A 9,887-nucleotide genomic window follows, 5' to 3' on the forward strand; every position below is an offset into this window, starting at 1 on the left:
CCAAGTGAATGCTAAAATGGTCCAAGAATGCACCAAAAATCCTTTAAGTGTGCAAGAGTGTAAGTTAGCAAAGCTAAAACTAAAGAAAAAAAAAGTGAACTATTTTGTGATGCCTTTTTATCATTAAGGTATCAATTTCTTTTATTTTCCTTCATTTTTCCTATAACTTCATTTGCATGCATATTTGTGTCTTTTCACCACCTTTTTCGTATATTTTCCTTATTTCTCATAATTAAATGCCAATTATTATCCCCATTCCATTTCCAATGCCTTTACCAATTTCCATAGCTATAAATAAACCACAAGTGATGCCCAGTATAACGTTTTCCCAACATTTAGCTTGGAACACGTGTCCCATCACCAAGGTCTTATTTTATTTACATGGAAAAATCAACTAAGGGTTGTTACAAATCACTCCCCCTTGCTGGAACACCATCCTCGGTGTTCTAGGATACTTATAACCCACAAAACATGCTTCCCATGGAGCCTTATAAGCATAACTCGATGCAACATTTACAATAGACCAATCTGTTGAAAAATCATGACCATCATACTACTTATTGGAGGTTTATAACATAAATCGATGCACTATTTACAACATAATGATTATTGGAGCTTTATAACACAACTCATTACATTATTTACAATATACATATTCATATATCAACATAAAGAAAAATAGATATACCAAACACATATGCTCAAAAAGAAAATAAGGAAGGATACAACACCCACATTTATTCATCCATCTCCCATGTAGCTTCATTAAGCCCAAAGTGCTTCCACTACTCTTTAACATGCTATATTGCTCGGTTCCATAGCATGAGTTGTTTTCACTGCAAAATGCACTGAGGTTCTAGCTAGAACTCTCCCTCCAGCTCCACCTTCAATATAGACCAATCAATCACATGATCAACATCGTGCACAAATCTATTAAGAAACAAAACATGGAAAACATAATGGAATTTGACTATTGGCCACAGTGCAAGTTTGTAGGCCACTAGTCCAATCTTCTCAAGGATCTCAAAAGTCCCATAATATCGAGGTGCCATCTTGGCACATGATCCAATCCTCAAGGAGCTCCTCTTGGGCTTGATGTGCAAATACACATGCTCTCCAACCTAAAACTCCTTGCTCTATGTTGATCTGCATATCCTATGCTACATTTGTATTCCTCTTAATAACATACATCTCTTGCTCCATCTCAACCAAGATATCCAACCTAATTAGTACCATGTTCTCTCGATCACTCCAGCATATGGGAGTATTAAAACTCCACCCATAAAGAACCAAAAATGGACTCAACCTCAAGGATTCTTGATACCAATTTTTATATGAAAACTCTACTAGCGGAACATACTCCTCCCACTTCGTATTGATGCATGACATACATCCTCAACATGTCCTCAAGAATCTTGTTATCTCTCTTTGTATGTCCATCTGATTACGAATGATAAGTTGTAATAAATCTTAAATCTATCCCTAGGCATGCAAACAAATCCTTCCAAAACCTGGAAGTGAATTTGTCATCTCTATCTAATATGATCTTCATGGGAACACCATGCAACATCACTATCTCCCTAATGAATATTTCAGATACCTAACTAGTTGAATTTGTATACTTTACTAAAATAAATTGAGCTACCTTGCTCAACCTATCAACCACAACCATATTGGAATCATGCTTTCTCAATGTCCTTGGGAAAACTGTAATGAACTCCATGTAAATTACCTCCCATTTCATTTTTTGAATTGGAATAGGTTGCAACAAACTAGCTGGGTTCTTACAGTCAACCTTCAACTGCTAAAAATCCAAATGTCTAGCAACAAACAGCCACCTCCTTCTTCAAGTTCAGCCAATGATAGAACCTCTTAATAGTTGTCAAAGTCTTTTGATATCCTGGGTGGCCTAAGTATGGCTTGACATGAAACTCTTTTAAGGTAAGATTCTTCAGCTCGTTTTTACTTGGCACATAAATCTTGTTCCTAAATCTGACCAAGACATTTTTCGTGAGGTGATACTCCCCATCCCTATCACCTTCACTCTACTACTACAACCTCTACTCTAGCTACTGGTACCTATCATCATGTTACCCTGCATGCAAGATGTACTCCTCCAAGTTTTTCCCATATGAACTCACAACTAAAATGTGATTCACATACACTTTCCTACTCAGAGCATCTACAACCCTATTCTCCTTTCCTTTGATGTATCTAATATCAAAGTCAAACTCTTTGAGGGTAGCCAACCATCTAGCTTTCTTGGCATTCAGATTAAGCTACTCAAACAAATACCTCAACCCACTATGATCACTCATTAAAATAAACCTCTTGCGAAGAAGATAATGTCTCCACATCTTCAATGCATGAATGATACCTGCCAACTCAAGATAGTGAGTCACATAGCTCTGCTTGCATTCATTCGGCTTCCTTAACTCATAGCATACCACTTGACCTTCTTACATTAGGACTCCACCAAGTCATTTTTTGCAAGCATATATACAAACTACAAACTCCTTATCAGGATCTGAAATCTTCAAGGCAAGATATTTTGTAAGGAAATGCTTTAAATAGTCAAAACTAATTGTACACTCCTCATTCCATTCAAATTTATTCCCTTTTCTCTGCAAGGATGCAATAAGATAGCCAATCCATGGGAATTCCCTAATGAACCTCCTGTAATAACTTGCTAGTCCCATGAATTATTTGACCTCATCCACATTCCTGGGAGGTGGCCACTCCATGATAAATTTAATATTTTATGTATCCACTACTATCCCTTCCATGGAAATAACATGCCCCAAGTAGTGAATATGAGTCTGAAATAAACTGCATTTACTGAGCTTGGCGTACAACTGATTCTCTCTCAACTATCTCAACACTCCTTCCAGGTGCTCTACATGCTCTTCCTGATTCTTGGAATATACCAATATGTCATCAATAAATACTATCACCAATTTGTCCAAATAAGGACACAACACAATGTTCACCAAACACATGAATGTGGATGGAGCATTAGTAAGACCAAAAGGAACCACAAAAAACTCATAATTCCCATACTTGGTACAAAAAGTAGTCTTGTAGATGTCTTCTTCTTTGATGCACACCTGATAATATCTCGGTCTCAGGTAAATCTTTGAAAATATTGTTGCTCCCTTCAACTGATCAAACAACTCATTGATATGTGGCAATGGATACTCGTGCTTGATGGTCACCTTATTCAACTACATGTAATCAATGCACAATATGAGGGTACCATCCTTCTTCCTTATGAATAACATTGGTGCACCCCAAGGTAATACACTTGGCCTTATTTATCCCCAATAAATCATTTCCTTAAGTTGCAACTTCAATTCCACTAATTATGGAGTGCTCATCCTGTAAGGTGCCTTTGATGCTGGAGCTGCTCCTAGCATCAACTCAATACAAAAGTCCATTTCCTTATGAGGAAGTAGCTATGAAATATCTCCAAAAAATGAATCTTGAAACTTCTACAAAAGAAGGTACATCTTTAGATCATCCTCATCCTCCACATCCTTCCCTTTATCACTAGAAATATGCACTGCAAACAATAAACACCGCTTCCTACAACTGCACATAGATTGCATAGTTCTGTTAGGGTCCTATAATTTATAGGATCTCAAGGTAATTGAGTATTCTATCTCAGGAATCTTATTTTGTAAATACTTATCAATCTGCTAATGATTTCCAAATAAAAATAAAAAAGAATTTAAAAATGAAAAGAGGGTATAAAGAACAAAAATAAAGAGAAAAAGAAGAATGTTGAAAAAGAAGAAAAGATTGAACCCCACCAAAATAAGGAAAAGTAAAAAAAATGGAATAATACCGAAATTGTTGCAAGTTTAAATGCCACTACTAATAGATAGCTTTTTCTTCATTACTATAAAATAAAGTTATGTGTAGCTTGTTCAAGATGCCACAATCACTAGATTTAGTTTACTCATATAGTGTAATCATGATTAAACTCCTTTAAATTTTTGTAAATTAGATAGAGAATAAAGATTTACCCAACAATTTAATCTGGGTAAATCATTAGTTATGTAGAAAATGGCATTGATCCAATTGTTTAAACTGGATCAATAGGAGAAATAAGGGATAGGTTAGGTAGTTTTTCATTCTGTGTAAACGAAAATAAAAATGGGTTTGCTAGTCTAAGTGCACCCTAGAGACAAAAAATAAAAATGCTAGTCTAGCTAAGGGTAGGTAGACTAGGTGATTTGATAAATATTTGCATATATAAATTTTATCCTAAGTTGAGGATATAATGAAAAGGCAAATGTATGCGCTATGGATAAAGTATTTCAAAATATTTTGTCATGTATCCTTATCCTAAGTCAGGAAATCAAATATCAAAAGCGCAAGTGGACAAATATTGTTTGTTGTTTATGGATAAATTTCAAACGTTTGAAGGCATGAGGATTTGATCCCGCAATTGCTAAACGAAACTCATCCATTTTCGGCCCCCCCTTTGCATTCTGTCTTTACCACCAAGGGGAGTTTGGAATGTAGTTTTCCTCACTGGGCCCCATCCCTTACGTGTCGCCCTCTGGTGATTTTGCAACCCCCCCCACTAAAAACATTAACCGCCCACTCCCCCTCTGGAAACCACTTTCCCTAATCCATCCTACCGCACCTCCATCAGTTTTCCTCCACCACTCTCTGTCCACCACAAGGCATGACTGTTGAATCAATTAAATGTTTTCCCGACCGAACAATCGTTCTTCATTTAATTTGATTTCTCTCAAGTAACCCTTCAGCCTAATGGTCCCGAGGCATTTCCAGCGGAACAATAGTTGCATCGTTTAAATTCCTCTGATCCCATCATTCTCACCCCTTTTCAACTCCTGTTGTTTCTGTTATTGACAAGTTTATCACAACAGCCTCTATCAGAGCATTTCCGTGGCCAGATTATGACATACACTGACATTTCCTTTCATTTTCACCTTACAACCCATTATTCTTCTATGCTTGGTAAGGCTCCTCTCGAAATTCATCCTGTTCACAGATTTTTTACAGTCATGCCTCCTAAGACTAAGACTCGAGATAATCCCATTAATCCTTTAATCCCCCCTTCTGTAGATTTAGATAATATACCTCTAGCTGATAGGGATTACAGGATAAATGAAACTCTGTGTGACTGCGATTTTCTAGATATTTATTTCTGGTTAGAGGATATGCACACAGACAAAACCGATGAAATTGGGCTCTGGCAATCCAACCTCCCCCATTATATTTTCCCAATGACATTCCAAGCTCCAAAATTTACCAGAAGATGTCAAGCTTGTTGTCCCTGCCAAAAGAGCCATTATTGCTCCTACTGGTGACATTCATTTCACCATGACAACCCAATCCATTGACCAAATGATGTTGGCCCCCACTGTGGAAAATGTTGCCCCTTTCTCCCTAGAAGATCTCACCTAGCTTTACCAAAAGCTGGACTTTGCCACCAGAGCCATAATTTTTTAGATTTTCTTGCTAGAGAATGCCCAATTACCCAAAAATAATCCTCCATATCCTTCTTCCATTTTCCCTGATCAGGCCAAGCAGATTAGTTCCACGATTTCTTACATTTTAGGCTATCATTTTGATCATTGCATAGATGAGCCCATTCTAGGATTCCTCTAAATATTTTCCACAGACAGCAAGCCCTCCTTAGTGTTCAACTTCAGTCAATTCTTGGCTGACAATATTCATGAGCAATTTATTAAGTTTCCCATAGAACAGGTGTTTAATTACACCTCTATTTTGATTTATATGTTCATCTATTATCAGACAGACAGATTCAACTTTGCGTTGCACAAGGTTGATGATGCAGGGAATTAGCAAACAATAATCTTTTGGACCTCATTGGTCATGAGAGAACAATAGGAATTCAGTTATAAGCAGTTTATTGAAGACATTGTTCATCTAGCCATGAACATTCTGAATAGTGTAGCACAACCTAGGATCAGTGAGGAGATCAAGAGAATTTTATATTCCTCAGATCAACAAAGACCGGTGATTGGTATCTATACCAAAATTACACAAAAATTAGGGTGTATGGATGTGAATTGGGCCCCTACAAACTCCCTAAACACCTCCCAATGAGAATTTTTTCTTTGGAGTATATTAGGTAGATGTGAAATTTGGATGACATCCACTTTCTAGTGACCAAAAAGAAGGCACAATTCAGAATAAAGACACAGCTGGGCCCATTTGTGTGCAACACAAGGACAGAAGGTGAAGAGGTAGATAGAATGCTTAATGAAATGAAGTTCAATATGAGCTTTACATGGTCTTATGACCCCTGTGGCATTATCTCAAAGCTCAAAGTGGAGAACAAAAGCACTCCTTACATTCATAGTTCTAGGCTAGACATAGAACAATATGCCAATCAGTTGGACTGGGGAGAAAAAACCTTGCAAGAAGCTGAAGAACAAATGGTTTCTACTTCTAGTATGTAGACTCCTATTCCTTGGGAGATATCAAGTAAAAGACAAAGGGAGGTTGGATCATCTTCTACAACTGGGAGTGAAGCTAAAGAATTTAGAATTATCTATAAGAAGAGGGAAAAGGTAATTCCTAGAGTAGAAATGGACAAAGAAATTGAAGAGCAGGAAACCATCATCATCACAGGTTCACCACCTGCAACTACCAAATTCACAACATCTCATTCTGAACCTTCATCTTCACAAGGTCATAAGGAAACTGAGCTAGAATCACCAACTGTCCAAACAGAAAAAGAGAAGACATTTTCTGACAGGTACAAGGAAATAAAGCTTAGGAATGAAATTCTAAAAAAAGCACTTATAAACAATTCTGGAAGTAGACCTCCATCTCAAAGAGTAAGGGATTTTCAATCTTTGATACAAAGCATGGAAAAATTGAGGTGGCCTTTCTTGAGGCCCAGATTCCACAACCAAAATCAGCAGCAGACTATAAGAGAACCACCTTTTGAATTCATCACAAAGGACATACATCCCATTGACCAAACGGAGATGCACAAGCAAACTGGTGAAATGATATCCTCCACTCTAACTAACACTGCAATGTCACTATCTAAATTGTAGGTTTCTTTTGCAAATGTCCAGTCACGGTTGAAGGTGGAGAAAGTGTCCTCGTTGGACAAAGATAATAGGATCAATTATTTGGAAGAATTGGTGATTAAGATAAGGTATGACCCTAAAAATGTCAATGTTGCTATGGATATTGCCAGAAAGAAGAACCTGGACATTGCAGCCTTAAGAAAACAACTCAAGCTTCCAGCCACAGAGGACCCAATGACCAAAGATATTGAAGAAGGTGAAGCACAAAAAGCAAATATGATGAAATTGATCATAGAACAAAATATACAGATTAGGTAGATGGAGGCAGAGATGGAGAAACTGATAAAGGAGAAGGAAGACAATCTGAAGATGGCCATTGTCCCCCTAGATGTCATACCTATTTTTTAGCTTCCATCAACTGGAGAAACCACTGTCCCTACTTCTTCCACTCAGAATCCAAGTGCTTAATAGGTAACACAGAAACTGCAAAACATGTCACTACAGTCAAAGTACATTGAGACTTTGCAGCGCCGACTCAAAGATTTGGAAGGGCAAAAGGCCAAAGCTGAAGTTCCTTGGGTTGCTGAATTGGAGAAATCCCAGAAACTGTTGGAGAAGTTGCACCAAGTAGAGAGAGACACTTCAATTGGTCAGACCTTGGCCCAATTGAAGGAAAGTATTTGGATGAATATATTAGAGTCCATGAATAATATTTGGCCCTCTATCCAAATCATATTTGAGCATAAGAAATTGATAGAAAAGGCTACAAAAACTATTGTGCAAGGAAGAGAAAAGATGGGAGAGATGCCCACATAAGCCTCTAATATAATCAAGTTCTTAAAATCAAAATCCAAGTATGAACTGTAGGAGGTAAGAATCAATGATAGAACTACCACCATTCTGGAAGTCAAGAAAGTCTTGACAAAGAGAAATATCATTGATCAGTTAGAAGAAAGGTGTGAAACCTTAGAGCTACTGGTAAACAGTTTCAGAAACAGAATTGAGGCCTTAATGCAAAAGGGACTACCCAGTATCTATGTTATAAATGACAAATTGATCACTCGGGAAGACTGTATCCTAATGATGAAAGAAGTGGCTAAAAGTAGCATTAAATTCAGTATAATTAAGGGAAGTGTGACAGCAAAGGTGTTTCTGAAAACCATGTCAAATTATTTCCATGTACAGAATGAGGTGAAACACATTTTTACTGTGAAGCCAAATTTTGCCAAATACATGGAGGTAGATGAAAATTTACTGCAAGGTAATAAAATTGATAGTGCCGGATGAAAGGAGATGGGAAGAATTGGTTGATTTATTGGATTGAAGGATAATTCAGGACTAGTAAAACAACTGGCTAGCATGAAGGTCAGTTCAGCATCGCAACACTGTTTTGGGTTGACTCAGCGACTAAAACCATCAAAACAGGGCCACCTTTCTATTCAATAGCCTACGTGGCCTATTATTTTTCCAGGATTAGATGATATAGTTTGTAATTAGGCTAACAATATATTGTCAGTCTGACAACGATTTTATAAAGTATTTTTGTAATTTTCATTATAAATACTCCATTTTTTGAAGTATTAAGGGTTGATTTCTGAATGCAATTTCCTTCTACATATTGTAATTTTCAAAGTACTGGAGCATCAGTAATACAAGGACCCTTCATAGGATTCATGTGGTGTACTAAATGGTGATGTGTATCTTCTGTCTATTTGTTTAAACATTGTTTTTCCTTTCTTTGTTATTCCAAATATCATAATTAATCAATAGAAACTGTGATAAACATGATTCGTTATTTAGAGCACCCTATTTTGGTTGTTGTTAATTTTAATGTTTGCCAACTAAGTCAGATCAAGGAATTCTTAATTGCTTCTTTATTTCTACTAAACCTCACACTTATTCTATTCCACCATTTACTTAATTTCTGAAGAGATCCACTTAGTGCAACCTAGCTTGTCTTATGAGAACTCCTCTAAAAATTGATGCAGAATCCAATTAAATTTATAGACTCCATAGCCCAATGGAATTATAACACTCAAATCAACCAAACCTTTTCAAACAAAACAAACAAGTACAATCATAACTAGCCTAAAAATTACACTAAGACAATGTTAAATTAAACAGAGAGATCCCTCTCTGAAGCTGGTAGGGCTAGATCCCAATTTCCAAAGTGGTTTTGATGTTGTCCTATGAGTTTACTCCCTCAACCTCAAAAATAAAAAAATCACATCATAGTGGTGACAATACTGGGGAAGAATACTTTTGATCTAAAACATTATTAATCCTTGGTATCAAATCAGTATTTCTATAAATCAAGACTTATATATCTTTATGAAATATATGATCTGCGGTTGTTATTTTGTAAATATGCTACTGTGTCATTGATTTTATTTTTATTTGTGTGATGATTTTTAATAAGCCTGGCTCCCAAAATAATTTTCACTAGATCTCACCCTGACCCCAACCCTGCTGAATTTATAGATAACCCTATGAAGTTGGTGAGAAAGAAAAGTTTTACAGAGAGTCAAGCTAGTAATAGCCCATTGTCTAGATTCAATTCTCTTCCTAAGAATATTCCTTTGTCAAGGTCTAATTCTCTTCCATAGAAATTTGAAACTATTCAGGATATAGACTTTGATTTGCCTTTCCAGCATAGTTTGTTTAGATCAAAATCTGAGGCTTTTGTAGATCAGACTATCATTGATAAAGCCCAACTGTAACCATATATACCCGAGACCCATCGTGTTGGAGAAAATCCTGATCTAGAATCCTTACAACAATTTGACAAATTACAAGGTCTAGTTTCAGTGTTGGACCAAGCTATTGAAGAAGCTTTTATTC

The sequence above is a fragment of the Pinus tabuliformis genome, chromosome 7 (assembly GCF_031772625.1).
Source record: "Pinus tabuliformis cultivar Carrire ecotype Pingquan chromosome 7, CPIR1, whole genome shotgun sequence".
NCBI lineage: Eukaryota > Viridiplantae > Streptophyta > Pinopsida > Pinales > Pinaceae > Pinus > Pinus tabuliformis.